Consider the following 27599-nt stretch of genomic DNA (forward strand, 5'->3'; position numbering starts at 1 on the left):
TAAGTCAAAGATTTGTAAATTGGATCATATTTTAGAGGGTAGATAAAAGAGAGAGACTGAGACTCCTCGGGAAGAATCATGCACGAGGTGATAATCAGGCCAGATTTATGATTTCTGTAAAGACGGAGATCAGAGATAAATGTCAACCAGGCAGGCATCCGGTGGCAGTCAATTAAGAGTCTGCTGGAGTCATAGGTGCGAGCCTGGCTTTAAATGGCTTTTCTTGTCATTAAAATCTTGCAAAAGCCAAAGCCAACAACACAGTGTTTCCAGGGTAGATGTTATTTACGCTCCACTTAAGAGGTGGGGAAACTGAGACTCAGGAGTAAATGACTCACCCAGGGTCACAGGGACTGCTGGAGCACCTAGCTCTGTGAGACAGCCAATGTTGGGCTACCCGGACCACGGTGTGCAAGCCAATCTCGTAAATCCAGCCCCTCTATATTCTCACCCTGTCTCCTCCATTCCTTTAGAACCACGATTAATCCCGGAAGTTGCAGCAGGCTTTTCTTTTGAGCTACCAACCAGCTCCCAAATCACAACATGGAGACTTATTAGTTACGAATGCTCAACCTTACCTTTGCTTTCATTTTAATCTGTTCCTCTTTATCTACGTTTTGCCTTGAGGTTTTTACCTTTCTTTCTTTCTGTATATCTTGCTTGTCTGGCTGATGGCTGCCTGTTTTCTGGCCCCGGGCATGTCCCTCTTTTTCTCCCTCATCCTATTCTTCTTCCCTTTTGCCTAGATTTCTCCTATTTATTCTCTCTGCCCACCAGCCCTGCCTATTTCTCTTCTGCCTAACTATTGACCATTCAGTTTGTTTGTTTGTTTGTTTTTAATTAGATCCATCAGGTACCTTAAGCAGGCAAGGTGAAACAGCAACACATCTTTACATAATTAAGCAAATGCAGCACAAACAAATGCAACACATCTTTAAGTTGTTAACAAAGGCAGCAGAAACAAATGTAACACACCTCTCCATAATTAAAATAATATTCCACAACAGAGGGTTACAGCCCATACTGGGCAGAAGAGGTGGTTCTACATCCAAGAGCCACCCTCACCACAGCAGATTCTCTTGCAAGGGAACTCAGTGTCATACCTTCATAGTCTCTGAGGTGTGTATCAGTAGTTCAAGCCAATCAGTACTCCCTTTCCTTAGGGAGTGGCTGGTATGGTCGGTATTTGGGGCACACCAGCACCAATGGGTTATATGGGGGAGTCTACTAGGGGGCTTATGGGAAAGGTGTTTTTCCTTTTCCTGTCAGTGTGGCTGTATGGGGATGTGGTGGCTGGAGCTGTGGCAGCCACTTTGCATTCATGAAGGGAAGACAAAAACCTAACACACTCAAGTGAGAAAGGAAGAAACAGGTTTTTAAAGATGTTAACTATCCAGGAATCTCCTCCCAGAAGGAGCTTGTCCTATGAGATGGCAAATCCCCTCCCATTTAAGTGATGTATTACTATGTAGCAAGTTACTACCAAACTGAGCAGCTCCTCACAGCCAACCTGTCTCTGGGAATCAGTCCTGCAGGAGCTAGCTGCTCAGCTCAAGGTTGCAGGTCAGGGTCCACATGCAGGCAGGGCTGGAGTTACCGAAGCTAGTGTTATGCCCACATCATGGGCCCCCCCAGAGACCACCAGGAGTCTGAGTTCGTATGCAAAAGCAAGAGCCTTTATTGCAAGCTCAAGCTTGGGCTCTCCATCCCTTCTGACACAGAAGTTGGATCAGGAAGAGCATTGAACTCAGTTGAGGCAGCGTTTTTGAGGAGTAAAGGATGCGGGGGTAGGGGAATTCTGGATTCGGATGAGGGTTGAACTCCTGATTGGTCAGGAGTGAAGTAACAGAAGTCAAACAGGGATTGGTACTGGCATTGCTGCAAGGAAACTGGCAACCAATATACAAGTGATGTAAGCTGTCCTGAATGTTCTGGAGCATCTAGTACTTGTCTCAGTTCTGATTGGTCCCCTGCAGGGTACAGTTTGTGGCTTTTCCTGATTATTGTAAGGGTGAGTGAGGCCTAGTTCCCAGTGTTGTTAGTCTGCAGCCTGTCATGGCTGCACTAATGTTGAGTTAGGCCTCTTCAAAGCCACCATGTTTTATATTTCTGGTCAAAACATGGGGGAAAAAAATCTAAGTGTCTATTAATAGATGAGTGGATACATAAAATGTGGAATATTATTTGGCCATGGACTAGAACAAATTAATAATGCTCTGACATACATAGATCTTAAGAGCGGAGTAGTGGTGGCGACGGCAATGCACGCCTTTAATCCCAGCACTCGGGAGGCAGAGGCAGGCTAAATTTGATCTCTGTGAGTTTGAGGCCAGCCTGGGCTACAGAGCGAGTTCCAGGACAGCCAGAGCTACACAGAGCAACCCTATCTGGAAAAACCAAAAATAAACAAACAAGTAAGTGAAACGGATTGTGAAGTTGTGCTAAACAGAAGGAGTGTCAACGTCTCCATTTACAGCAGCTGTCCTGAATACACAGAAAGTAGATTAGGGTAGCACAGAGCTGTGGTGTAGACAGAAAGGAGTGAGAACCACAGAATATTCCAGAATTAGATCACAAGGGTGACTATGGAATCTTGTGGATATACCAAAAAACGGTTACTTACACATGCATATTAGAGTGTGAGTTATGACATGGTTTTTATCTCAACTGAAAAAAAAAAACCAAAAACAAAACAACCATTTTAATTCCACATGCCTGCTCATGCACATCCTTTACTGTATAGAGATTTGTTAGCATGAATATTCTCAACTGTCCATTCTCTTGTTGGTGGGTCACTGTCTTGGTTTTCACCTGTCTGGGGCCTGCCATGGGTGCCCCTGTGTGTCAGTCTGTGTGTGAGGGTGTTTCCGAGGAGCCTACTGCAGGGCACAGATGCTGGATGCAGGATCAGGAGCCTGCTGGGGAACAGGGGTGTGGGGTGCAGGATGCAGGCTTAGGAGTCTACTGCAGAGCACAGATACTGGATGCAGGATCAGGAGCCTGCTGGGGATCACAGGTGTGGGGTGCAGGATGCAGGCTCAGGAGTCTACTGCGGTGCATGAGTGTGGGGATGCAGCTTCTGCATCTTCTGCTTCCCAGCTCAGCTTTCTAGAACTCCTCTCTGAGCCAAGGGGGACCAAGCAGAGAAATAGTTCTGGCTCCCAGCTTGGCCCCTCGAGCCCCCTGAGGTCTCAGAAAATAGGGCAACCAGAATGGCAAACAAATTGCACCAATCAGGCAGTGTGCTGCTCTCCCCACCCCGGGTGCTCGGAGACCCGCTGGACGGCAGCAGGGCCTCCCCCATCAGAAAGCATTAATGAATATTCACAGGATTCATTAAACATTTCCCCGCGTGGCTGAGCAAAACAGTGCTGGAACCCCCAAGCCATTAACAAAAAGAAAAAAGAAAAGGGGGAAAAAAGAAAAAGAAAGAAAGAAAGAAAGAAAGAAAGAGAGAAAAGGATGGAGAAATATTACAGGAGCTAGGGCACAAGCTTCAAGAGCCTCCAGCGAGGGATTGGTTTTTTGGTTTGTAACTCAACTCAGATGCATCCTTGCTCTGGTGTTTCGGAGAGGTCTGTGTTCTGGGTCTCCGTGACCTTGACTAATCAGCCCTGCTTGACCATCCTGTGTTAAAGCACTCTTTCAGATAGGCACACACACACACACTACAGTGCCGGGCTCACAGCGATGTTGCATGACACTTCCGAGCATTGAGGGTTTCTTTAGGAACCCCCTTGGTGGATGCCCGTGACTATTCAACAATGCGGTACAAGTGCTGTGACCTAATTGACAGATAAGGAAACTGAGGCACGAGGCTACTCATACAGTGTCCCAGACGCTTTGTATTGAGGCCAGACCACTTTGTTCTTGAAGCATTTTTTTTTGGGGGGGGGCAGGATGCCTTTACCACAGCTGCGGGGGCCGGGGAGGAGGGGCGGGGGGGGGGGAGGTCCATCATGTGACCATCCTCAAACTGAGAGCCAGAAATGCAAGTGTAGGAATGCAGTGGGAGCAGGCCATCACAGGGGTCTGGAGGAGCCTTGGGGCCCCTCTCTGTGAGGGCAAGTCTCTAAAGAACCCAGGAAACAGACAGCTGTGGGCAGAGAATCCTCTCATGGGAGAGTCATAGGAGTTCAGCATCAAGCTTGAGAGGGGCTGGGACAGTCAATGGAGAACATTCTGGAAAGGCTCAGCTCACAGTTGCCCGTGAGGGAGCCAACAGGATAGTGTGCTGGGGTGGGTCCCCGAGGATCTTCCACTGTCTGAAAGCTCTGGCTCTGGCTGCCTAGAGATGAAAGACTCCCTTCCATGCTCCGGGTATTTTATCCTGAGCAGGAAGAAGAGGAAGAGGAAGAGGAGGAGCGGGAGGAGGGGAAGGGAGAGGGAATGTTGAACAGTGATAGTGACTGAACATCCACCATGTGACTGACGCTGGAATGTCCTCTCAGCCTCACAAGGCCCTTTAGTCTCCATTTTAGGATGAAGCCAGCCAGGGTCTGGCTTGTGTTGGTCATCTACAGCTACCCAACATATTCCCTGGCTGTTTAGCGGCTTGAAGCCTTAGGAATCACTGCACTTGGGGTCAAGAGAGATGGTGGTCCTAAGCTCAGAGATCAGGATAATCTTTTTGTAAGATGTGTCTCTGTGCCCCCTCACCTGCCTAAGGCACCTTCTGATTGGTTTAGTAAAGAGCTAAACAGCCAATATCTAGGCAGGAGAGGATAGGTGGGACTTCCAGGCAGAGAAAGGAACTCTGGGAAAGAATCTGAGGCTGAAGGAATCACCAGCCAGATAAGGAGGAAGTTGGATGTACAGTACCAAGAAGTAACGAGCCGTGTGGCAGAATGTAGATCAATATACAATGGGTTAATTTAAATTTTAAGTGTTAGTTGGGAATAAGCCTAAGCTAAGGCCAAGCTTTCATAATAAAAAGTCTCGTTGGGGATTTAGCTCAGTGGTAGAGCAGGCCCTGGGTTCGGTCCTCAGCTCTGGCAAAAAAAAAAAAAAAAAAAAAGTCTCCATGTCATTATTCGAGGGCTGGTGGTCCAAAGAAAGTCCGGTTGTACTCAGATGTCTGGAGAAGTCACAGGCTGGAGGTGACCTGGAGTGGCTGTGAAGCCTTCATGGGGCCGGGCTCCGACTCTTAGTTTCTGCTACTGTGATAAACACCATGATCAAAAGCAACCTGGGGAGGAAAAGCTTTATTCCAGCTTACAATTCTCAGGTCATAATCCATCACTAATGGAAGCCAAGGCAGGAACCTGGAGGCAGGAACCTGGATGCAGGAGCTGAGGCAGAGGCCATGGAGGGGTGCTGCTTACTGGCTTGCTCCTCATGGCTTGCTCAGCCTGCTTTCTTATAGAACCTGGGGCCACCACCCACCATGGTCTGGGCCCTCCCCCACCAATCACTAATTAAGAAATACCCTACAGTCCGGCGGTGGTGGCCTTTAACCCCAGCACTCTGGAGGCAGAGGCAGAAGGATCTCTGTGAGTTCAAAGCCAACCTGGGCTACAGAGTGAGTTCCAGGAAAAGCACAAAGCTACACAGAGAAACCCTGTCTCGAAACCCCCCCCCCAAAAAAAAAGAAAGAAAGAAATACCCTACAGACGAGCCTACTAGTAGTCTGACGGAGGCGTTTTCTCAGTTGAAGTTCCTCTTCTCAGATAACTCTAGCTTGTGTCAAGTTGACAAACAGACAAAAAATAAAATTAAAAACCACCTATGCTCTCAGTGGGTTCGCTGCTGGGGCTGCTGGCTGGTCCCTCTTCGCACAGAGCTTCTCTGGGCTGGGCTACTTGCGCCTGTCCTGTGGCTGCTGGCTTCTCCACTATGAATGACCCAGAAGAGCTGGCAGAAGGCCATGGTGTACTGAGGGACCCAGGACTGTGCCTCAGCCACACCCCTTCCTTAGAAATGACTCACTAAGCCCTGCCATCCTTAAGATAAGAGGCGAGGGCCCTGCCTTAAAAGGGAGGGGTGTCACGGTGTTTGTGAGTATCAACCCCCCCCCCCACTCCCCCAGGGCTCCAATGCTGTGATGAGTGAAGCCAAGGCTTCCTGGCCCATCGGCTCTATGGATACATGTTACATTTTGCTATATGGTGCAGCAGCCTCTAGCTTAATCCACCTCAAGGCTTGTTAATTAAACTGAAGTGAAAAACTATTGATCCAACTGTAGACTTTTTGTTTGTTTGGTATTTTTCTTTCTTTCTTTTTTTTTTTGAGCTGAGGATTGAACCCAGGGCCTTGCGGTTGCTAGGCAAGTGCTCTACCGCTGAGCTAAATTCCCAACCCTGTAGGAGACTTTTTGAAAATTAGGGTCTCTTACAGCACAGGCTGGTCTCAAACTCTCCATCCTTCTGCCTCTGTCCCACCAATCCCAGGTGGGGTTGCAGGTGTGTGTGTATCACCATACACCTTGGCTTGGGAAAACTTCCATATGTGTTTGAAACAGCCTGAGTGAGTAAACCTATTCTCCTCTTAAAGTTCATGAACTCTGAATTTCATCCGGTGTTCCCAGGGAATATTTAGCACTCAGACTGGATTTTTGAAGTCAGTGCAACAAAAAGAATAGAAGCCATCACATTAATGTTCTGATATTGATTACATGTAGAGTTGATAATACTCCTAATATGTTGGGTTAAATAAAGTCACTTTTTAAAAAAGTGTATGTGTGTGTGTGTGTGTGTGTGTAGGTAAGCATAACATGTATGCAAATATGGAGACAGGGGTGGGCATCAGGTTTCTTCCTCTCTGGCTCTCTCCCATCTTTATATAATTTTTAAAATGATTTAATTTTATTATTTTTGATTACATGTAAGTATATATGTCTGCCTGTGGGTCTGTGCACATGCGTACAGGTGCCCACAGAGGCCAGAGGCGTTCAATCCCCTGGACAGAGCTCCTCAGAACTGGAGTTATAGAGGGTTGTGTGCCACCTGCCATGGGTGCTGGGAACTGAACTTGGGTCCTCTGAAGGAGCAAAAAGTGCTCTTAATTTTGAACCATTTCTCCAGCCCTCTTCCTGGTTGGTTTTTTTTTTTTTTTTTTTTTTTTTTTAATTTTCGAGACAGGGTTTCTCTGTGTAGCTTTGCGCCTTTCCTGGAACTCACTTTGTAGACCAGGCTGGCCTCGAACTCACAGAGATCCACCAGTCTCTGCCTCCAGAGTGCTGGGATTAAAGGCATGTGCCACCACCACCCGGTTTTTAAGAGCTCACTGTTCAGGAGTACCCAGATCTTCTCATCCCCCAGCCCAGCCCGGGTTTATAGCCACACACTGCCTCAGCCAATCTTCACATAGAGTATTGCGGAGCTCAGGTCTTCATGCTGAGCAGCAAGCACTTAAACCCTGGACCATCTCCCCAGCCTGTCTTAGGGTTTGGTGGGTGTTTGTTCCTTTTGAGACAGGGTCTCACATATCCCAGGCTGACCGTGAACTCTTATGTAACAGAAGGGGATCTAGAATTTCTGATTCTCCTGTTGTATGTACCATACCCAACTCTAAAATAAATACTCACTGAAATTAGTTTAACTATCATCATCTATCATCTGTCTGTCTATCTATCATCTATCTATCTACTGTTATCTATCTATCTCTATATATCCATCTGTCATCTATATATCTACCTATTTATCTGTCATCTACAGATCTTTTTACCCCCTAGACAGGATTTCTCTGTGAGATAGTCCTGGCTGTCCTGGAACTCACTCTGTAGACCAGGCTGGCCTTGAACTCAGAGATCTGCCTGCCTTTGCCTCCCCAGTGCTGGGATTAAAGGCGTGCATCACCACCACCTGTCTCCCATATATATATATCTATTATCTATCTTCTATCTATCACCTATCATCCATTGGTCTGTCAGTTCTGGGGCCTTGCACATGCTAGAACAATATTTGTATCCTACCACAGAATACAAATCCCACTTCCACCCTCATTTTGGTTTTAACACAAGGTTATTAGAACACTAGGCCACCATGCAGCTCATTGTGCATTCCCATCAACAGTACGATGCTCGGAATTCACAAATGGATCCACAGTCGCTACCTTCTTGCTGCTGTCCAGAGAGGACGGCTTTCAAATAATTCATCAAAAGAACTCACTGAATAACAACCATGTCCCAGCAGAAATCAGAGGAGCAGTGAGTTCAACTGGACATGTATCTCAGTTTGGTCGGCTCTGGAGTTGTCCTGAGGTCACAGAGCCGGGCAAATGCATCAGAGATGAGTGGTGGGGCCAAGGCTCTGTGCCAGCAGCGGGGCTGGATCCTTGGGTTCAGGGCAGAGGATGGGGCAGCTAGAGTGGGGTGCTGGCTTTTGATGTGTGCAGAAGGCAGCTGGCCCAGCTGCCCACACCTGTCAAGTTGGCAGCCCCTGAAGCCCCACTAAGGTCTTCCGAGTGGATCTGCTGATCCTGGACAAATAAAGCTTTGTGGGAATGTCAGTGGTCTCCTCCCTCCTTACAGGGCATCTGAGCCCCAGAATCCAATGCCCCCGAGTCAGAACAGGAGGGCCTAACACCAGTCCCTGAGTTCCCTCTGAGGACTGGTAGGCGATGTGCCCTTTAGGACATGCTTGGCCAGCCTCTCTCCCATCTTCCCTCTGCCCCAAGGACAAGCATTTGCTCTTGTCTTAGAACTCTGTCTGCCTCTGGAAAGCCCCAAGCGATGCTCACTCACAGACTAGTTGGAGCCGCAGCTAACCCCTCTAAGGTATGTGAATGTGCCAAGTGACCGATACAAGATGAGTGGATGAGCACCGAGGGGCTAGCCTGTGTTTGAGAGGCTGAGGTGAGACGATCACAGATGTGAGGCCAGCCTGGGTTACAGAATGGGACCCTGTCTCAAAAAATAAAACCCTCTGCGCTTGGTGGTCCAGGCTGGTAAATCCTGATACTTGGATGAAGGGGTAGGGTGGCGTGGGAGAATTGCAACTTAGTGAGACCCTGTTTTAAAATAAAGACTGAGCCGAGTGTGCCAGCTGTACCCATCAAGAGACAGAGGAAGAATGATCAGGGTCATCCCCAGCTCCAGAGCAAGTCGGCCAGCTCAGGCTACATGAGACCCTGTCTCAGAAAACAAAGCTAGTACGATGACTCGATGGATAAATGCATGTGCTGTCAAGCCTTATGACTCAAGTTCAAACCAAGGCTCCTCATGGTAGAAACACAGAATAGATTCTGGTTAGTAGTTGACCTCTGACCTTCGTGGGTGCCACACGGCACATGCACACCATTTTTTAAAAATTCAATATAAATAAATAAATGGGAAGTAAAAAGATAGTGACTGATATTGGTCAGTGGTAGAGCATTTGCCTAACCTGTTAAAGGCCCTAAATTCAATACCCAGTACCACACACACACACACACAAATTAAACAATAAAGTAGTTCTAAGGTGGCCTAAGCCACTGTTTGCTGGGGGCACAGTGGCTCAGGCCACACCAGGCCGGCCACATTCCACCTGCCACTGCGTTTCAAAGTGGATCAGACTGGGAAAGTAAATCATCAGACACTCAGGAGGCCACACCCCTGAGGAAGTTTGGTTCATCCTCTCAGCCCACTGCCCCTGGCTCAGCCTCCTGCCTGTAGGCCTTAGCATATGGTCTTCCCTCCTGGAGGCGTCTCCATCCATCACCTGTGCCCTCTGCATACAGTAGGCGTCTAATAGGGGAGCAGGCACTGATAGCTATTCCCGTTCATGGCTGTCAGTGTGCCAGCCACCTTGTGACTGAGGGGTGTGTTCACAGGGGCAATGGAGAAGGGAGATGGAGATGTCCAGTTTGGAAGAGGGGTTGCATGGGTAAGTGAGGAAAGCAAGTTAGAGGCGGCGTGCCTCAGATGACCTGATGATTGTAAAAAGCAAATCCCATACTTATTTGCTTGTTTGTGGATGGAAAAGTCTAGAAAGGCTCATACTCCACAATGGCGATTACCTCGAGGGAGGAGAGGTGTGAGGTCACAAATATGAAGAGAAACTTTTTTATTCTTATTTCCTGTTTTCTGGAGCTGAAGTTCTTCCGGACTAAACTTCTAGAACCTTCACAGTTGGCCTCTGCCGCCCGATGAACCGGGCAGAGCTGCCACACATCAAGATGGACGCAGGCACGTTATTCTCGTAGGCCGGCTGTGAGAGCTAAGAGGGCAGAGGCTTCGTCTCCTGTCAGAGTGACAGCTGCAACCCCAGCTCGGACCCCGTCAGGGATGAGCACTCAGCATGCCCCGTGTGTGATGTCTGGCTCTGTCTCACTCACTGAAGCCTGCAGGTCCCTGTACTCTGGGGACAGATGTGCTGGAAGACGTATGATGGGCACGTGGGTCAGCAAGGCTTTGGGGAGGCAGAAGGCTGCCAGCTCCTCATCCAACTGTGAACAATCCCCCCACCACACCCCCAACCCCGTGTGAGTGGGACCATCAGATGTCTCTCCCAACAAGAGACCACCATAGCTGGTGATGTCATGGATGAGTTCTACTTCCTATCTGGGCCCAAGTTCCGGGACACTCTAGGGCATGTTGCCCAGACTTGCACTGTGCTCTAAGGGAACAGCTTGCATGACCACACGTGTCTGGAGATTTACATGAGGGAGTACACGTGCTCGTCACCAGCACTTTTGGGTAGTTGTATGCCTGCGAGCTTGCTCAAGGCACTGAAAGGTCCTGCATCAGAGAGTCAAGTTTGACTTCACTCAGCCCCAGGTTCACTCAGATCCTCCTAGTTTGCCTTTTGGTTGGGATAAACGCTGTGACCCAGAGCCGCTGCCAGGAGGGAAGCGTTTGACTTACACTTCCAGGTCACAGTTCATGGCTGAGGGCGAAGCCGGCAGGAATTCAGGCAGAGAAGAAACCGTGGAGTGACCCTGTTGCTTACAGGCTTGCTCCCTCCGTCCCAACCCACGTTTTTGGGAAACACTGCTCTAGAATGTTCTTGGTCAACTGCCTCCTAGACATGTCTGATTCCACACGGCATAGTCAGTAGTACTGCACACCCAGGTTTCTGCACCAAACCCCAGAGCCGGCAAAGTTCCGTAACACAGATGGAGTCAGGATCTCTCCTGAGAGGGCAGGCCACACTCATCCTGGAGCCCTAGGGGCAGATGGCGCCATTGTTGATAGCCACCCAGGTTTGAATGCCGGTCCAACCAGGCCTCTCTGTGTGACCTTAAGGAAGTCTCTATGCCTCTCTGAGCCTTACAATGCAAATAAGAATGACCCCACAGAGAGCTGGCTTGGTGGGCGATGTGCTGGCCTTACATCACAAGACCCTGAGCTCTGGTGTATGGCAATTACTTTGTAATGTTACTGCTGGGGAGGTGGGGACAGACAGATGGCTGGGCTCCATGACCAGTCAGCCTAGTGGAAATGGGGAGTTCCAGGCCAGCAAGAGACCCCTGCCTCAAAAAAACCAAGGTTGACCTCTGACACCCGTGATGTGTCCTGGCGTGTGCATACACACACACACACACACACACACACACACACACACACACACACACACACAGCCTGCGTCAAAGAACAGATCCGAAGGGGCCCACACCACTTGCAGTGGGGAAGGGCATGATGCATCACATATCCCCGCAAAGTTGCTGCTGTCTAAACCCCTCAGCTCACCTGTGGATTTAGGGGCGCCTCTCTCTCTCTTTTGAATGTCCCTTCCCCCAATCTTCAGGAGGAAGCAGAGCCTACTGCAGGGAAAGACAACAGAGCAAACGTTGTCCCAGAGCAAAAACCTGCTTGAGAAAACCCTCGAAGGCCGGAGTCTCACGCTTAAACCATTATAACTATCATCGTGTGTCTCCGGGAGGAGCTTCACGCACCTTGAAAACCCGGGAGAAAAGCAAACAGTAGAAACAGGCGCGGGGTTGTGGCAGAATTCGAACTAGTGGGGCTGGCTGGAACTTTTTAGCTCTTCAATGTGGCGGGGTGACCCTGGGTAAACCGAGCACCCTCTCTGAGCTTCCCAGGTGAGCTCAGGGACAGGAGCTGCGCCCTGCGACTCTGCAGATCTGCAGCTACAGGGACGCTGTGACTCCGCTGGTCCTTCTGGTCCGTCCACATCCCTTCTTTGCCCTGGGCCTTCATCCTTTTCTTCTCCAAAACCAACCCAGAAAGCGAGTTCAGCCGCGCTCTGGAGCAGATCAAGGTCACCTGCCTTTCCAGGCCTCCGGGCCCCGGTGGGGCGGGGCGCCCCCAGGTCCTTCAGGTCCCCAGAGGCCCCTCCACACTCTGCCTCGCGCCTGCCAATTAGGCCCTAATTTGATTTCTGCTCTATCCGTGCGAACCCCATTAAACCCAATTCCGCTCATTACTGCGGCTTCTCTGCTCGCAGCGCGCCCCCCTCCCATGCGCCCCGAGTCACCCAGACGCTTCTTAGGAAACCAGGCTGGGAACTACGCCTAGGAATTCTTTGGACGGCCCTGACTGGTCAGTCCCCTGCCGAAGGTTGGGTGGTTCCCGACTGGGGAATCTCCACGTTCCTCTCTTTGTCCCGCCCAGGTGCCAGTTCCCACGTCCGAGGCTGTGTGACCTTCAGAGATGCTCTCACTCTCTCTGAGCTGCTGCGGGAGCTTGGTAAGGCCTGGACCTCCCAAGCATGTGAGGCTGAAACTCAACTCACCCGCGAAGCCTCAGAGAGGGCGCCCGGCGGGGAGGGGCGAGCGAAGGCAAGCAGTTCAAAGGACTGGGGCTGCGAAGTCCAAACTGCGAAATTCAGGGCAAACCCAAAATCTCTGTGACAAGATAAACCGCATTTTAGCGGCTGGGGATGTGGCTCAGGGGTAGAGTGCTAGCGTAGCTTGAGAGAGGCCAAGGCTTCATCCCCACCCAGAACTACAAGTAGTAGTAGTAGTAATAATAATAATAATAATAATAATAATAATAATAATAATAATACCAACCAACACATTATGCTTAAGAATTAAAAGCAAAAATCCAATAATGAAAACAAAATGGACACAGGACTTGAGGTAAGCCACGAGCAAAGTGAGAGCTGGTCTTTTTGCTCCCCCACCCAAAGCGTCTCCTATCCCAGGTTGGCCTAGAACTTGCTCTGTAGTAGCCACGCATAGCCTGGAACTCCTGATTCTCCTAGCTCCGCCTCCTGGTGGTGATATGCTAGGATTACAGACTCCCATACCCTAGGGGTAGGACTTCCGAGCCACATCTCCAGCTGTCCAGCTGTTCTTCATAGTTTCCAGGGTGTGTGTGTGTGTGTGTGTGTGTGTGTGTGTGTGTGTCTGTGTGTGTATGTGTGTCTGTGTGTGTATTTCAAGCTTTAAAAAAAAAAATTCTATTAGTCACTCACCTTTAATCCCAGCACTTAGGAGGCAGAGGCAGGCAGATCTCTCTCTGTGAGTTCGAGAGCAGCCACCTTGGTCTACACAGTGAGTTCCAGGACAGCCTGGGGTACACAGTGAGACTGTCCAGTTAGCTATGGCCACTTGCTTAGCATATGTGAGGCACTCAGTTCAAAGCCCAGCGCCGGAACGCTGTACTAAATAATGTGTCTTGGCCCGTGAGTTTTGGGGCTCGCTTTCACTTCTCAAACAGATGTGAGCTTTCCTTTAGTGCCAACCCTGAGTAGAAGTCACAGAAAAGCCTTCTTAGTCCCCTGAAACTGGAGTCACAGACAGTTGTGAGCTGCCATGTGGCTGCTGGGAATTGAACCTGGAGCCCTGTGGAAAAGCAGCCAGTGCTCTTGACCCCTGACCCATCATCTCTCCAGCCCCCCTTCTCAGTTTCTTATTCACAAAGTGAGGCTAAGAAAGACTGTTTGCGGACATGCCCCCGACACTCACCGAGCAGGCAGTGTGATTGAAAGAGGCTGTTCCAGATTCTGAGCGAGTTCATGATCTCCTCTGCTGGGTCCTAGCTGGGGCCTCGAGGACCTTGACAAACGGCGTTTAGTTGCCAGGGGGACTTAGCCAGTAGAGTGGCCAATGCTTGTTCACCACATGGCTAGTCTGGTTCCTGTTGCCATTATTATGATTTGAAGGAGAGCTTTGACCTTGACTGTCCTTGGCAAGGCAAGGTACCAGCAACAGGAGGGGGAAGCGAATTATGTTCTGGCACTGAAGTCAGGAAGCTAGCAGCTAGAGGGGGCTCGTTGAACTGTGGCAGAAGGTAGAAAGCACTTGGGCTTGCTCCCTCCTTGAACATCCCACCCCACACTTGAAAATATGTTTGCAAAAGTATTTGTGCAATAAAAATATGTGAGGTGGTCCATTCCACTTTCCTTTCTTCTTTCCTTCTTCCTTTCCTCCCTCCCTCCCTCCCTCCCTCCCTCCCTCCCTCCCTCCCTCCCTTTTCTTTTGAGACAGGGTCTCACAGAGCTCAGGCTGTCCTTGAACTCAATAGTATATAGCTTAGGTTGAGCTTAAACTACTGATTCTCTGGTGTCCATCTCCTCAGAGCTGGGGTTCTAGGTTCCAGGCATTTGGTGTTGGGGATGGTACCCAGGACTTGGAGTGAGCTAGTAAACACTCTACCAACTGAGCTATATCCCTAGCCCAAACTGACTTTCTTTCTTCTTGAGACAGAGTCTCCATATACAGCCCAGGCTGACTTTGAACTGGGGACCCTCCCGCCTCAGCCTACCCAAGTACTGGCATTACAATTTAATCCACCCACAAAGCCCTTGCTCCAAATGAAATGTTATCCATGTTTCCAGGATTGCCTGGCACATCTCTCAGTGATGGGATCCTTTTTCATACACTCACATCCAAACTTCTATACTAACTTCTGGAATATAGCAAACCCAAGGAGCCCAAGTCATCATGTCCCTGTTTTCCCAAACCCTGAAACTCTGCTGTTCATCTCCAGAGAGGGTACCTTGCCTCACTGCCAATTTCACAGCAGTTTTAATTTAACAGAGTGTCTGTGTTTTGTTTTTGTTTTTTATGTTTTGTATTGGTTGGTTTTTTTTTTTTTTTTTTTTACACTTCACACCTGTTGCCATTTTGCTCCCAAAGGTGGTTAATATTAAACCCATCCATCCTGTGGATGAGGCACCTGAGCTGGCAACCCCTGCCTCACTGTCTTTCAGGCTAGTCAGTGCCAAGGAAGCAGAGCCGGTCATGTGACCCCCACCTGCAGGCATCTTCCCATTGCATAACCTCTCACCCAGATGGGCTTTGTTCTAGAAACCCAGGAAGGTGAGCGAGTCAAAGCCTGCCATGCCACGCAGCTCTAAGCCCACCACGCTCCCTGACTCACACCCTCTTGGGGGAGCATTGTGGAAACACCCCCTGAACTGCCCAGTTCCCAGGTGGTCCTCAGGAGGGAAGGGGATTTTTCTCCAACCTCAAGAACAGAGGGCAGCAAGATTAGAGGAATCTGCTCTGCCTCCAGGCAAAAACAAACAAACAAAAAAAGATGGTTCAGTAGGCTCAGGACAGATCAAATTCAAATACAGTTGTCTGCAGAGGACACCCCCTTTCCCAACTCCTCCTGCCTGTGGCTTGCACTCCAGAAGAACTTCCTGTTCTAGTTAGGTATGGGTTTCCAGGAGGTGACACATCGAGGTGGCGGGAGGGGGTGGGGACTGTCGGATCCCCTTTCTCCCTTGTCCCCTTTGACTCTCAGAGATGAAGATGAAGAAATGATTATAGCTGTTTGATTCCTGGAGAAGATACTCCCTTCACCTAAGGTATCATTAACTTTACGACTTAGCCAGAAGAGGCGGGGAACGAGCTGGGCGAGAGTGTGCGCTGTTGGGATCTCTGTAGGGTGTGTCAGGCTGAGGAGCTGGGAATGGCCAGTGTTTATTTACTGCTTTTGTTAAGTGCCTGGGCTATACCGGGTGCTGAGCTGGTGCAAGAGACATAACCCCCCAGGGTCATCCTTCACTGGATGCCTGGGGGTTGGCAGAAGCCCTTACATCTCTTTCCCTTCTTGCAAAGCAAAACTTCACGGGCAGAACATGGTGCCAGCCATCCCCAGCAGTAACTTTCACATCTTGGGGATGACCTCCAGTGGCTGGGGAACTGGGTCAAGGCATCTTATCACCAGGGAGGGGTAACACCTCAGCTGGCTCACAGGAAGCACACACCGAGTCGGCGCCTTGGGTTCCTTCTCAGCCATTGGTAGCAGTGAGCACATCTTGGGGAGGATGTGGCTCAGGGTCAATGGACCACGGTTGGGCAAGGCCTCCAGTCCTGGTGGGAGCCTGATGGGAGGTTCGAAGGTAAGAGAAGATACGGCTAAGACAACCTCCTGCTGCCAAGCAGGTGACAGGCTCAGAGGAGGTGACCAGGTGTCAACAAGAAAACACTGAGCTACATCTCTGAAGCAAGAGAGCAGCTTTGAGGACCAAGCACAGATCCGACGGCCAGGCTTCCCTTGCCCTTTAAGCTTTGGCAGGTCTTGGATGCCTTGGGGGAAACCAGGGAGATCTAGTCCTTTGAAAATACATGCTCATGCCAGGCGGTGGTGGCGCACACCTTTAATCCCAGCACTCGGGAGGCAGAGCCAGGCGCATCTCTGTGAGTTCGAGGCCAGCCTGGTCTACAGAGTGAGTTCCAGGAAAGGCACAAAGCCACACAGAGAAACCCTGTCTCGAAAGACCAAAAGAGAGAGAGAGAGAAAGAAAATACAGGTTCATGTATATAGGCAAACACAGCATACATACTTTTCACACAAGTCCAGGGTGTGTGCTGATCCTCAAAGCCCTTTCTGTATGCCTTGTGAGGGGCATTCTTCAGTTCTCAACTCCTGGGAGATAGGTGTAACATTGTCTTCATTCACTCACTGAAAAAAGTGGCGATGGGGGGGGGGGGGTGGAGTGGGGGGAGACGACACGACACACAGCTTGTCACAATCACATAATCAGTGAGGATCAGACCCGACCAAACATCTCACTGTACTACTAGGGAATGCCATTTCAGACACCTAATGACGTGCTGTGCCATTGATAGGGGACACAATGCCACAATATTGCCACACTCTTGGAAGTCATGACACTCTCACGCTCTCTCTGTTTCTTTTTTTCTCTTCCTTCCTCCTTCCTTTTTTTTTTTTTTTTTTTTTTGAGACAGGGTTTCTCTGTGTAGCCCTGGCTGTCCTGGATCTCACTCTGTAGACCAGGCTAGCCTCAAACTCATAGAGATCCACCTGCTTCTGTCTCAGGAGTGCCGAGATTAAGGGCGTACACCACCACGCCCAATGTGTGTGTTTCTTGATGCTAGGGATTGAACCCAGGACCACACAAATTGTCTACCATCCATCAGTTATATTATTTTTACCAACCATTTCTTTGGAATTTCTTTGCCGACATCATTGCTAAAGGGCCAGCTGAGAAATAGATCTGTGAAGTTCTGGGGAGTTTAGCCAGAAACGTAGATGGCAGAGACTTGTATGCTGGAGTTTCTGCAGGAAGGGCTGCTCCTAATTCACTCATTCTTCACTCAACGAGTCCTCATTTGGAGAACATCTCGTCACATTTAGTGCCCTCTCCAGCTACGCTGAGTAACAGCTGAGCCTATTTACAAGGGTCTCCGTGACCCAGAAGGCACTTCTACCCTACTGCCTGCCACCATCCTTCTTGTTCATTACTCCAGTAACCCTGACCTCTTGTCAGACCCCACTCTTGCCAAGCTTTCCCCTCCCACAGTGCCCCTACTGCCTGGAAATATTCATCCTTCAACTCTCAGTTCCAATGTCACTTTCTCAGGATGTCTTGGACTTTTTCTAAGCAGACCCCTCACTGTTACTTTTCCACTGTTTCTTCCCAACACTACAGCCTGTGGCTGTTTGGGGTCTTCACTCACTCACGCGTGTATTACCTGACTCTTCCCCGACCTGTACACGGGTGTATAAAGGAAAGTTTGGGTCACCATTCTAATCCTTGGCACCTACTACACCATCAGGACTCCATGCTGCAAAATGAAAGTCTGAAAGGAAGCTAGGACACAGAGGTGGCCCTCTGTTGCCCATCGCTGGATGGTCAGCACCTGGCTCCACACTGTGGCTCCACCCCAAGATGGCATCTCTGGAGCCTTCCAAGAAACCAAGTTGGAAAGTGTCTTAGTTTCTATTGCTGGGAAGAGATACCATGACCATGGCAACTCTTATGAAGGGAAACATTCAACTGGGGGCTGGCTTACAGGTTCAAAGGTTTGGTGGTGCGCAGACAGACATGGTGCTGGAGGAGGAGCCCGGAGTTCTACATCTGGATTGGCAGGAACCTCATTCAACCATGACAGAAAGATTGACAGTCCCATAACTTCAGCTTTGGGGAGAAAGACCAGGCAAGGTGTCAGAGAAGGGCTGGCTGCTTCTAGCTTAAGGAGCCTCCCTGTGAGCAGTTTGAGACTGTAGCATGGAGCACAGGAGCTAGGCTGCTCCAGGGTGCCAGGGGACTTTTAAAGCTTGTGTTTCTGTCTTAAGAAGATGGGGCTGGCTTCTAGGAGTGCAGCTTAATTACGTTCAGTTGGCTGGGTACTGTCAAAGGCTGTTCTGGGTCTTGCCAGCCTCAACTCACAGACTCAGCATCTTTCCGGTAGCTGTGTGAGAGAGAGCAAGCCATGTGGTACCCCTGGCAAGCTATGGCACTGAGGCATCCTCCACTCACTGTCAGCCCACCTGGGCATGTGTGGCAGGACACCGAGGGACCTCCAAGTGTGCACACATCTTCTGTCCCATCCTCTGGGTGTCCTGGACCAAGGAGGTCTGTGGAGCCCAGTTGACCCTGAGGAGGCAGAGGCACAGGACAGTAACCTCACTCCCCCAAGATCACACAGCTTGAAAGCAGCCAGTGTATATATAGATGGACACATGAATCTTTGGAGAACTGTGTCATTGAGTGTTGCCACGGTCCTGGGTGAAACATAGCCCTTTGCCTTCAGAAGTCTTTCTGTCTGTCTTACTATATGTATGTATGTATGAATTGTTATTTATTTCTGGACAGTGTCTCATGTAATCCTCCAGTCTGGCCTCAAACTCACTATGTGACCAAGGATGACCTTGAACACCTGATGCTTCTGCCTCCACCCATCAAGTGCTAGGATGACAGGCATACTCTCCCCAGCCCCCACCTGCTTTCTTATGCTTTTAAGATTTGTTCTTGAAGGGCAATCCCAATACTCAAGATGCTGAGGCAGGAAGATAGGTTTAAAGGCCAGCCTGGGCTACATAGTGAATTCTGAGCCAACCTGGACGACTACATAATGAGAGCCTGTTAATAGAAGGGGACAGAAGAGAGAGTTCAGTGTGTTAAAGTGTTTGCGGTACAAGCCTGGCTACCTGGGTACAGGCCCCCAAACTCATGTAAAATAGCCAGATTCAGTGGCACGCATCACTAATGTCACACTCCTCTGGTGAGCTGAGAGCCAGGAGCGTTGCCCTGAAGCTTTCACATCAGCTAGTCTAGATGACGCAGCATGGCAGAAATGATCTGAGGGACCCGATATGAACAGGGTGGTGGGAGGAGAGAACCAACTTCAGAAAGTTGTCCCTTGTCCTCCACGAATGTGCCATGGCATGCATGTACCCATCCCCCTCTCTCTCTCTCTCTCTCTCTCTCTCTCTCTCTCTCTCTCTCTCTCTCTCTCTCTCTCACACACACACACACACACACACACACACACACGCAATGCACGAACAAAAGAAAAAATTTGTAAGATCCACCTTACACTCTGCCTCAGTTTCCCCAGCATGGAACATGACCACTTTGGGCAGCTTGTTAGGGACTTCTGGAACTCCTTATAGAATAAGGCTCCTCCATACACAAATGGGGATATTTAGGAAGTGATACTGTAAGGCAGGTGTTAACCAGTTCTAGCCAGGTGGTGCTGACACACATCTTTAATCCCAGCACTTGGGAGGCAGAGGCAGGTGGATCACTGAGTTCCAGGCCAGCCTGGTCTACAGAGTGAGTTCCAGGATAGCCAGGGCTACACGAAAAAACCCTGTCTCAGAGTCAGTTAATTAGTTAACCAGTTCTGTGAGACAGGAACCAGCAGCTCTATTTTCTGAGAAGCAGATTTAGCTGCCTCCTGTCCCCTGCCGTGATCCCAGGGCTATGAGGGCCTCCACAGACATTGCATTCTATTCTAGCTGCAAACATGATTTGCACTAGGAAAGCCTTTGTGATTAACGTGGGAGCCCAAGTCACAGGGACATACCACAGCAGTTTGTCACCATGTTCCCCGCAGAAGAAAATGAAGATATCGAAGGGCGTTTTCCCCAAGCTAAAACAGGTGCTCCTGAATTCTCCCTGGGCACACTCAAGGAGCCATGTGCCTTGGGTGTTCCTAATCAAGTTGAACTTGCCTTCTGTGTGTCCTGACCACGTGTTCCCAGAGCTGCTGAGTTAAGCTGAAGAGGTAGTTGATTGAATGGGCTGGCTCTGTACATTCCTGTCTGTGGGGAGAGAGTGGGGCAGGTCAGGTTCCTGTAGGTAATTCAGAGAAACAAGCTTGCCACGGCTGGAGGACAGAGTGGTCGAGAGAAGGTCCAGAGCCACAGGAGACGTCCACTCAACCCCGATGATGTGGCCGAACTGTGTGGACTTGGGTATCCAGTTACAGGTAGGGGCTGAACTCTGCAGCCTGGGTCCTGAGGTCAAGGATGCTGTTGCAGGGGGTCAGCTGGGAAGGAGAGCAGGCAGGGATGGGACGTGCAGCAGCCAGCCTGAGTGTAAAGCCGTTCCTTCACATAAAGCTGTGTAGAATCCCAGCCCTCTGGTTGATGATTATCTTGGTGCTTTTAGTGACTCAATTAGACCTGCCTAGGCGGTGGCTGGTCACAGCGGGCAGAGTCTCTCTGTAGGGACTTTAGAAGCATCTCTCCTATTCCTCTGCCCTCACTCCAGGGACAGTCACTTTGGGGCCTGTGGCCTTTCTTTCTTTTCTTTCTTTCTTTCTTTCTTTCTTTCTTTCTTTCTTTCTTTCTTTCTTCCTTCCTTCCTTCCTTCCCCTTTTTTTTTTCAAGACAAGATCTCACAGTCTTGAAGTAGAACTGGGTAGCCCAGGATGACCTTGAACAATTTCTGATCCTCTAGCCTCTATCTCTCCCAGGCATGTGTCACCTCTCAGTGTATGCCAGTATGCCATGCTGAGGACTGAACCTGGGGCTTGGGATATGCTAGGCAAGCACTCTACCAACTGAGCTGCCTCAGCACCCCCCCCCCACACACACACTCTCTCTCTCCTTTTAAAAATCGTCAGCTGAAGCCAAGTTGCCAAGTGAATTGTTGAGCAAGTGAGCTGTCCTGGGTTTCTCAGAGCCGGTCTGAGCCAAGAGAAACTTGAGGGAAGCCAAGAGTGGCTGGCCGCTAGTACAGAGAAGCTGCCTTGCAGGGCTCTGCCTGAACTTCCCCCTCCTCCCACCCTGTGATTAAAGAGACAGACAGCCTCAATCTCTCCCTTCTCTCCACTTCTTCCCCATGCACACCCCGCCCCCCAAGCAGTGCCGAGTTCCTTAACTGAAGAAGACAGCCCTTGGATTTAAGATCATTCGGCAGTGACCATTGGAAATGGCAGAGTAGCCCCAAAAGGAAGTAGAGAGGCTGGGACTCATGGGCCTTTGGTTCCCTAAGCTCGTGCCTGCCTTCCCTCCTGGACCAGCCAGGTTACAAAGGAGAATGCAGCAGCCACCCTCTTAGGTGCTTGCCCATGGCCCCCTTTTCCTTTTTCGGGGGGTGGTGGCGGGGGGGCTCGTGGCCATATCAGGGTTTTCCACTCTGGAGGTTTAGTCCAGAAGGACAGAACACTCTCTATAAGAGAAGACAGGACTCAGCTTTCTCCGTGGGGCTCTGTTGACGGTCTTGCCTGAGCCTGAAGAACAAGGCTTTCTGAGCCCCAGAAAACAAAAGTGGTTGTGTTTCACACCTGATCTTGGGCCACTTGAGGCTATATTTATTCATTCTCTCTCTCTCTCTCTCTCCCCCTCCCTCTCCCCCCTCCTTCTCTCCCTTTCTTCCCTCAGATTCTCTCATCTATCTATCTATCTATCTATCTATCTATCTATCTATCTATCTATCTATGAGGCAGAGTTTTACTGTGTAGACCTGGCTGGCCCAGAACTCAGTGTGTAGACCAGTCTGGCCTCAAACTCACAGAGATCTGCCTGCCTCTGCCTCTCACATCTGGGACCAAAGGTGTACACTACCACACGTGGCCCATGGATAGCTATTAAGTCCCTACTGTGTACTAGCATCCTGTCCACTTCTACACAAACACTTAGTATAGCTGTCTCATGAATGAATGAAATTTTAAGTGTGACTTTCAGAAGTGGAATAGGGTCCTGGGTTCTTCTAGAAGATTGTCAGTGTGCTTAACATCTTAGAATGGGGTGCCAAGCAGGTTGGTTGGGCCTGAGGTAAGGGATTGGGACCCTCTGGGGACTCTGCCACCTCGGCCAGTGTCTTCCTGTGAAACTCAAGCAGATGTAATCTTCACCGTGATTTTTCTGTCAGGACATTCAGAGCAAGCTCAAGGCTTCTTGAAAATCTGGGTTCTCTAACTCTCCAGAAACTGTGGCTTTCCCCTCAAATTCCACAAAATCAGATTCTTCCCCTTCCACCCCCCCCCAAAAAAATCCCCTAGACCACAGACTCACACAGTCACTGTGGACTGGCTCTTCTTAAGGATTGGGAAATGGCTGTTTTTTTTTTTCTTGTTCCCGAGCCTACAGTGGGGCTGAGGATGCAGGTGGTTCAGTTGGTAGGGTGCGTACCTATCCCCAGCACCACATAAAACTGGGTGTGGTAGCCAACTCCTGCACTCAGGAAGTAGAAACAGTAGAAACAGGAGGGTCAGGAGTTCAAGGTCATCCTTGACAACAGGGTGAGTTTGAGGATAGCCTGGGCTGCCAGAGGTCCTGTCTCAAACAAACGAGAGTTTACCATGGCCTCTAAGTGCCTGTTCTGTCCAGCGTACTGTGTATTTTAATACTCTACTTCTGTCCCAGCACCCGGGAGCCAGCCCTTCTCTCCCGGCAGCTGCTCTCCCAGAATGCCATGTCTAGTTTCATTGATGACTTCCGGATCTTAGCGATACCATGTTTCTAATTTAAGTCGGTTTTGAATAGACCATCCTATACTCAAACCCTTACCCTGGGCCTCCCCCTCCCCCACGCCCCAGACAAACTCAGTGTCCGTCTAAGGTTATTCCCATAGTCTCTTTCTCTCTGGCTGTGAGCAGGGATTTCAAGGGAAGTGCAGTTCGCTTATCTTCTTGATTCGATACGGAGGTTGTTTCCAATCTCTATCCATAATCTACACCAAGTGAGAAACATCCTGTAACTAAATCTTTTTAGGCGTCTGTCATGATCTTCTTGCACTAAATTCCTAACAGAAGAATCATGGGATTAAAGGCTTTGAGAGGCTAGGAGGATTGGGATGGGTGGGGGGTGGGGGGTGGGGCACTTTGAGATCCCCAGCCTTCAGGCCTGAGAAAGTGATGTCTGTTTTTCCTTCTTGTTTTGCTTTGCTTTCTTCTTTTCCGTGGGTCAGATCTAGCCCAGAGCCCTGTGAGCCAGAGGCAAGAGATCCGTGATGTGCTCTGCCTTTGAGTTACACTCCCAGTCTCACACACACACACACACACACACACACACACACACACACACACCCCTCCGTTTTCTTCCCTCAGGGAAACTGGACTGTTTCACAGGCAAGGCCAGCAACTGGAGAACGGCTCAGTGGATAACGTGCAGGCCGTGCAAGCATGAGGCCATGGGTTCAGATACCCAGCAGCAATAAAAAAGATCCCAGCCATGGTGGTGTGTGTTTATAATCCCAGTGCTGCGGAGGCAGAGGTAGGTGGACTGGGGGGGGGGGGGGTTGCTGCTGGCCAGTCAGTCAAACTGGTGAGTACACACACACACACACATTTCTAATATTTTTAGTGTTCTTCCATGCTAATATTCTTCCCTTGCCAATGTCAAGTTTCTCTGATTTCCAGATGTTCCTCCTAAAGCAATACACTAATAAAGGAGGTGTGACTGCCCTGCCAGCATATCTTTTTTTTTTTTTGGAGCTGAGGACCGAACCCAGGGCCTTGCACTTGCTAGGCAAGTGCTCTACCACTGAGCTAAATCCCCAACCCTTGCCAGCATGCAGGCTGGGGGGTGGGTTGGGAAGCACAGTCCCTTCCTGGGTCCTCAGCACCTGAGGACTCCCCTCTGGCTCCCTGTACTGGCTGGATGTTCACACAGCTGATTGACTGTGGCCTAAGAAAACAGGCATGACACAATGTTTCTTAGCTTTTTCTAGAAATGTTTGCATCATACAAATGGCATGTTGGGTTTTCCCCCTGCCCTCCCCTTCTCTCTGCCACTAAAAATGAATAAATCAATTGTCTTAATCAAACTAATGGAGACTGTAATGGCTGGAGAGTGGTCGAAGGGAGCGTGCCTGCAGCTGCCCTGTTGGAGAGCAGCGAGCTGGGTATGCCCCCCCCCCCCCCCCCCCCCCCCACCCCCGAGCCTGTTTCCCCTGCTGGCAGATGGATGTGGTGGAATTTGACTAGCAAGGGCTTCTCAGGCTAGAGATGGCCAGAACCACTCGTGGCTCCAAGGAAGAAAGGGGCAGCATGAATGTCATGAATGTCGAACTCTCTTCTCTCAGCCCCTAGGGTCTGAGCATGGGTGTAGAGCCTGATCTCAAGTTCTAGTTGGTAAGGTCTCTACCCCATCCCTAGCCCCAGATCTGACCTTCAGGCTGGCCCAGAGCTATGGGAAGCCCTGAAGTTTGCTATAGCTACTGTACCTACATAAGAAAGAACGGTTTGGCAAAAACAGGGGTCGGTCACTCTGCCACGCTTTGGTCATGTCTGTACTGAGTGAGCATATTGTAATCTGCCTAGACCTTCAGGAGCACGAGGAGCAGAATGAACATAATCCCCACACCAACCTCAGGACCCCTGGTCAAGTCCATGGGGGCTCTGAAGAGCGGCGAACCTGTTGTTCTCCGAATTCCTTACATCAAAGTGAGTTTTTTGGTTCCTAAGGCATGGTAGCTTGTGAATCCTAACAGACAGTAGGGGAAAAGAAAAGGAGAATTCACAGGGATCTGACCTTGGACTTCATTGACTGTTCCTGTATCCACTCACCACATATTTAGTCTACCAGGGACTGGGTTAAGGGCACAGAGGTCCTTGGCTGGGTGCAGCTGTAGATGAGTCTAGAGGGTGAACATTAATCAGCTGACATAAGGAAACAGAGATCTGAGTCCCGGAGGCTGGTGTGGTGACACACACCTGTCATCCCACTGTTCCAAAGGCTGAGGCAGGCTTGGGTGACACAGTGAAATTCTGTCTCTAAACGTAAAACAGGACCAACTGGGAGCTACACAAAGGAGGAAGACATACATCAGGGGGCATGTGGTCCAGCCTCAAGGGGAGGGTGAGTCAGAGCCCACGGGAGAGGGGAGGAGGATGCTGCATTAGGAAGGATTCTAGGTTAGATATCGTGACCCCAAAGCAGCTGAGGGGAGAGCCACACACTGGACCCAGGCACAACCCACCAGAAAGGCAATCACAAAACAAATGGCAACTAGGGAGTGTTGTTGGCGGCTTGGCAATTCTTTAACGAGATAAATGCTGAGTTGTTATGACCCAGCAATTCTTCTCCTAAGTATATGCCCCAAAGAATCAAAAACAGATGGTCAAACAGCATTCATGCCTGTCTCTAGGAGACATTCACTCTGGCCAAAAGGTGAAAACCACCTCAATGCTGACTATAATGGATTAGCAAAACACAGTCTATTCATACCATGGAATATTACTCGGCCATATAAAGGAATGAATTCCCAGTGTGGGCTATGCCACCAAGGAACTTTGTCAATATTCCATAAAATGAAAGAAAACAGACACAAAAAACTACCTTTGACTCTGCAACAGGCAGAGCAGGCAAATCCACAGAGACAGAAAGGAAATGGACGACAGCCTGGAGGGGGTGGAGCTAAATGATGAGTGTCTGCTAACAGTATGGGGTTCAGTATATTGAGTGGTGATGGTCCCACAAACTGCATGTCTATGGAGCCATGTACTTTAAAATGGTAAATTTTATGCTACTTCATATATATCCAATTATAGGTGAGCCACTTGATGTGCTGAGAACCAAACCCCAACCCTTGGGAGAGCAGTGAGTGCTTTTAGCCACTGAGCCACCTCTCTAGCCCCCATATTATGTATTTTAGAGGGCTAAACTGTCAAGTTCAAGTTTTAGCTTTTCCCATTGCTCATTCATTTCTTTGTGCTTCAGTTTCTCTCCTGCAAAATCAGGCCCCCAGGAAGGATCCACTTCATAGGCAGTGCTGTTCTGGGAAGAGAGAAGCACATGGATCTGCTTCCGATACCTCCACGAACACCTGGGGGCCCCAGATGAGCAGTTCCTCCTCAGGGGACAAGGTGGATCTTGCACGAAGGTCAGCCATGTTGTGGGCTGGTGACTTGTTCAGATGCAGGTCCTTCGTAGAGTCTTCAAAACCTCCCCTTCGCTATCGCCTCGGAGATACTAAATGCTAGGTGATGGTCTGGCGAGGTGGTTCATGCCCCAAAGGCAAATTGCCTGATTTTGGACCATTAGGGCCAGCAAAGTAGGAGGAGAGAGTTGACTTGCCCAAATTGTCCTCCAGTCTCTATATGCACACCCCCACTAAATTAAATTTTAGCTTAAAAAAAAAAAAAATGAGACCTAGTCTTCCTGTAGCCTTGGCTGGTCTGGAACTTTCAATGTAGACCAGGCTGGCCTCAGACTCAGAGATCCACCTGCCTCTGCCTCCGAGTGATGAGATTAAAGATGTGCACCGCCATGGCTGCCTGATTAAAAAAAAAGAAATCAAAGACAATAGCAAGCAACAATACTAAGCCACTCAGAAAAATCTCGGTTCTCTAAGCCCCTCCCCTTCCAACATGACCACGCCTCGATAAACCACGCCTCCGTCAACAAGGCTCCGCCCCTCCACTCCCTGGCCCTGGACGCCTTGCTTTTGGTACCCAGGAGGCCTGAGAGGATGCTCGGAGCGTGGGGAAGAGACTGCAAACTGGCAGAGTGAGGCCTGAGGACCCCAGTCAGCCCCTTCCACGCCCTCCCCGCTGGCCCACACCTTGAACCTTCACCATTCAGGGCCCCGGGGAGGGAGGGAGGGAGGGGCCAGGACCCTCTGCCAGAGCCCGAGTCGGTGCCAACTCTGACTCTCTCCTTTTCTCCAATAAAAGGGCTTCTCGTTGGTTTTTTTTTTTTTTTTCTTTTTTAAACAACACCCCTGACGTTTCTTTTGTTTCATTTTAAATTTAAATTTCCGAAGCATCCATTGGAGGCCGGATCTTGAAGGAGCTAAGTCCTGCGCGCCCACACCCCTCCCTCCCTTTCCTGAACAAATCCACCCACATTACAACGCGCCCCGCCCCTCCCCTCCCTTCCCCCCCCCCACCCCGAGGCCTCCTGGGAGAGGGGCCGTTTCGTACGTTGTGGAGGGGTTCCGGGAGCACCCAGGCCAGTAAGAACAAATTAGATAATGAAAAGAATTACGGCCCTAGCGTCCCTTCTCCTCGCCCTCCCGGGCGCTGCTCTCTCCTCCTCTCCCCTGGCTCCCGCACTCCCTCTCTCCCGGCGTCGCTGGAACGTTCAGCGGCCCGTGATGAATGATCGCCTGTCA

The 27599-nt window shown here is 49.9% G+C and overlaps 1 long non-coding RNA gene across 1 annotated transcript; it reads left to right on the forward strand.

Moving 5' to 3' along the window:
- Positions 1-23594: 23594 nt before the first annotated feature.
- LOC118572740 lies at positions 23595-26638 on the forward strand. Its single transcript, XR_004943510.1, has 3 exons — positions 23595-23755; positions 24805-24927; positions 26204-26638. It is a non-coding gene; the product is annotated as an uncharacterized LOC118572740 (long non-coding RNA).
- Positions 26639-27599: the final 961 nt, after the last annotated feature.

The sequence above is a fragment of the Onychomys torridus genome, chromosome 22, assembly GCF_903995425.1.
Source record: "Onychomys torridus chromosome 22, mOncTor1.1, whole genome shotgun sequence".
NCBI lineage: Eukaryota > Metazoa > Chordata > Mammalia > Rodentia > Cricetidae > Onychomys > Onychomys torridus.